The sequence below is a fragment of the Saccostrea cucullata genome, unplaced genomic scaffold (assembly GCF_032062105.1).
Source record: "Saccostrea cucullata isolate Sc308-1 unplaced genomic scaffold, CSIRO_AGI_Scuc_v1 ctg8646, whole genome shotgun sequence".
Classification (NCBI taxonomy): domain Eukaryota; kingdom Metazoa; phylum Mollusca; class Bivalvia; order Ostreida; family Ostreidae; genus Saccostrea; species Saccostrea cuccullata.
This window is the reverse complement of record NW_026927853.1, coordinates 11,161-14,921: the sequence shown is the minus strand read 5'-3', so window position 1 is coordinate 14,921 and position 3,761 is coordinate 11,161. Positions and strand designations below refer to the sequence as shown.

General features: G+C 34.4%; 1 long non-coding RNA gene across 1 annotated transcript; it reads left to right on the top strand.

The window, feature by feature from the left end:
* Positions 1–246: 246 nt before the first annotated feature.
* On the top strand, positions 247–3,221 carry LOC134275666 (uncharacterized). The gene is made up of 3 exons (XR_009993872.1): positions 247–316; positions 2,823–2,907; positions 2,996–3,221. It is a non-coding gene; the product is annotated as an uncharacterized LOC134275666 (long non-coding RNA).
* The last annotated feature ends 540 nt before the right edge of the window (positions 3,222–3,761 follow it).

The following is a 3,761-nucleotide window of genomic DNA, read 5'->3' as shown; positions in this document are numbered from 1 at the left end:
AATGTAAAATATCAATATGCATCAGCTTTTTGGGAACCCTCAAAGTCTGTGAAAAATATTCCGTGTATATTCTAAAAAAATATTTGTTTTGGTTTCAATATTTTTCTATATGTGATATGACTGGCCAACACTTTCAAGTTTAGTGGAAAGTGCAAATTAAAAAAAAAAAACCTACCAAGTATAATTATTATTTTACAATTTTTAATTTTCAATTGGTTGTGATTTTCATATCGTAGACTGTCCTGCATCGTAGATAAGGAACAGAGAGAATAGTTATTGCTTTGTGTAAAAAAGATTTCAATGGAGTTTTTCAAAGGTAGACACTTTAGTTAAAAGATTCCACGTGCTATCTTTTTATCTTTTTTGTAAAGAGGTATCAAAGGTGATACCATTGGAAGTAAATACATTGTAGGGCTTGAACAACATTAAAAACGGAAGCCAAGGCATAACAGTAAAATACGTTTATGGCAACGACACTTAAATTTAGTTGACGCTTAAAATTGTATTGTAATTCTGAAAGATAAAACTTACTTTTATTATCAAAACAGAATCGTTGCTTCCTAGCAAGTAGTTATAAGCGGGATTTGCCGTAGCTTTTGTCTTTGATCAAACCCATGTAGTTTTGATGAATATACACACTTTTTAAAGAAGTATATGTACGCTGGCTTATCAAAAAGTTCTTAGAATGATGCTATACATTCAATTCTATGCAGTAGTTGATTACAATATTTATAAGGAATATGAAACGACAAAAGTTCAAGAAGTATTGAAAATTTCAGTCTGTTACACTGATAATTGACAAACCTTGCGATGTGCCGTCGTTTAGTTTCATGACGTCCGAAAAAGTCATAACGCTTAATGCCAGCTACCTCCCTCTGCTTCAGTACACATCTTTAGATTTTCTGGAGTTGAGTAAAAATCTTTATAGATGTAGGCATTTTAAAGTTTATGAGGCTAGTCCTCGAACTTTTTGCTAGTAACTGGAATGTATCCGGTACATGTATATCTCATTTTTATTCTATGAAAGAAGATCGTTTCCGAAGTGAAAAAATTAAATAAATGAACTCAAGGCGAAAAATCAAACGGAAAATTATCAATACATGTACGTGCAAAACATGCTTTTGCAAATAGCTAAATCAAGATCAATTACATCTACAGTGAAATTTAAAGGAAAATGAACATAAAATAAAAGAAACATTTTAAATGTATTACGTTAAGGAATACTTTTTAGTCTCATCAAATAGGACTTCGGGTGTCTACATAGATCTTAAGAGTTAAGATTCTTGTCAATAGTAATGGTAATATTGTGAATAACACGCAGAGGACGTTACCTAAAGTTCATTTTGATTGATTGATTGATTGTATGTTGTTTAACGTCCTCCGCGAGGATTTCCGCTCATACGGAGACGCCACCACATGCTGGTGGACAGCTGCAAATCTTTTCCTAAACTCGGCACTCAGGGCCGTTGAGCATTGAGGGATCATTTTTGTGCCAGCACCTACTGCGACATGGAACTTTGCTTTATACGGTCTCATCCGAAGCACCGGTCTTTACTTCCCACAATGGGATTTAACTTCTTACGCTCTAGCCACTGCACCACGCGGTGACTTGTTCATTTTACAGCACTTTTTTAAAGGAGAAACCTAAGAGGTATCGTGCAATTGCATACTCGAGAGGTGGTGTTGATTAAATTATGGATACTAAAAACTCAAAATCCATGGGTTTTCTTTAATCATAGACAGCTATTTTGTCCGATATAAAAATGGACTCGTACTGCCTACCTTATCATAATTCATTCCCAATTATTTTGTTAAAATCATTCCGATGCCATTACTATTCCTCTGGATTTCATAATAAAAAGACGCTTGAGTTTCTTATATAAAATATCTACGATATGTAGTTTTTGAAGACCAGGTAGGTCTTTCAACAGTCTTTTGCAATTTCTATGTGTATTGATTGTACCTTGTTATTACCAGACTTTTTCTGCATTCATATGAAACAGAATTTATTTAAAAAGTCCGAATTCTATATATGAAGACGAGAACACTTCCTCTGGGTTTCAACTCGAATTTATATATTAGTATGATGATGACATCGATGATGTACAGTTTCAATGAAATAAAACATTAATGAATGACGAAATGTCTTGTATGCCGTTTGATTAAGCTACTTTTGTTTTTATTTCCGACAATACCGGTATTTTTGCCAAGACAGTGCACACCCAATGTACCCATTAACTGCAATTTAAGTCTTTTCTAACTACTTTAACTTGTTGTTCCAAATTTCAAGTGAAAGTCTCACTACGTCACGCGTGAACTGTCATGGCTGCTGAATATTGCAGCTGGGAAAGACACAGATTTATTTTGCATGGTTTTCGAGTTTAACAGGCTATGTTGTTGACAGTGAATAAAAATTCCGTCGTAAAAATAATTTATTTTGCCTCCAATCACCCGTATCAAAAAAATATATTTGCACCATTACGGAGATGCGATGGAATTGTAGCCCTCTCCAGAAAATATCAGATAAAAAAAATCGGAGAGGGCTACATTATTGCAGCTAACCAAGACAGTGCACACCTAACGTACCCATTAACTGCAATTAAAGTCTTTTCTAACTACTTTAACTTGTAGAATCAGAAAAAACATTACCGATTCCGTCCCCTTTAGCAGATGAGGTACAAGTCTTCCAAGGTGTGGTGAATTATTAGTTCAGGAACGAATCGGCCGAGTTGCGCTTAGTAACAAACTTTAGCAGACTCTTTGCATTTCCATCGCTGGAGTCTAGTAAACTAGAATACTTTTATTTTCTCTTTTTTTTTTAGGAAAGCTGCATTTCGATGGGAGCAAATCTTCTGGCAATAGAAACTAAAGTTGAGAAAATATGGAAAACATGGATTCAAGTCAAAGGTAGAGTTTGCGTTATTTTTTTTACAACATTTAAGCTCAGCTACGGTGAAAGTTCAACAGGATTGTACCTTAACATTTTTAATTTCAGCCCCTGGGGATATTTAGTGGATCGGGGGTACTGATTTAAACTCGGAAGGCACGTTTCACTGGGAACACTCTTCCAAGAAAATGACGTACACAAACTGGGATTATGATCAGCCAGACGATGATACAAACGAAATAAATGAAAATTGCGTAACAATGGTTGAATATGGATACTGGCATGACTATTCATGCAGTAAAACGTTTTACTATATTTGTGAAAAATAGCTGAATACGATATAATGTAAGTTGTACAAGAGAGTGACTAAAATCGTACTTTGATTTATAATGCTGGAATATTCTGGATACAATTTTTTAACAAGTAAATGATATGTTACATATGTTATGCAAAGGTTTTGTTATTGTTTTTTGTATTAGCCGCAGAACTGTAGCGTTATGGTTTTATATGTTAGTATTTGACCATAATGCTATGTAACAGATCTTGTAATGCAAAACATGTGCAATTTACGGCGCAAGATTCTTTGCGCACTGTTTGGGAGAATTTCTCCACTTTTCAACTTTGGTAAAGCATCTACCTTTCCCTCTATAATTCTACACACATTTTTTATTTTTTTGTATATTCAAAACACCTTCCAACCTTCAAGTTTAAAATTGTCTCTACAAGAGATAAAGTCGCTTGAATTAGAATTTTCTACCGTCCCTCAGACAATTCAAGCCAGTTTATTGCCTGTAGAGGCGACAAGGGTCCAGAAGAGGATAAAAAAATCAAATTGGTTTAAGAATGTGCCTGAAATTAGGGGGTGAAGGTAAAT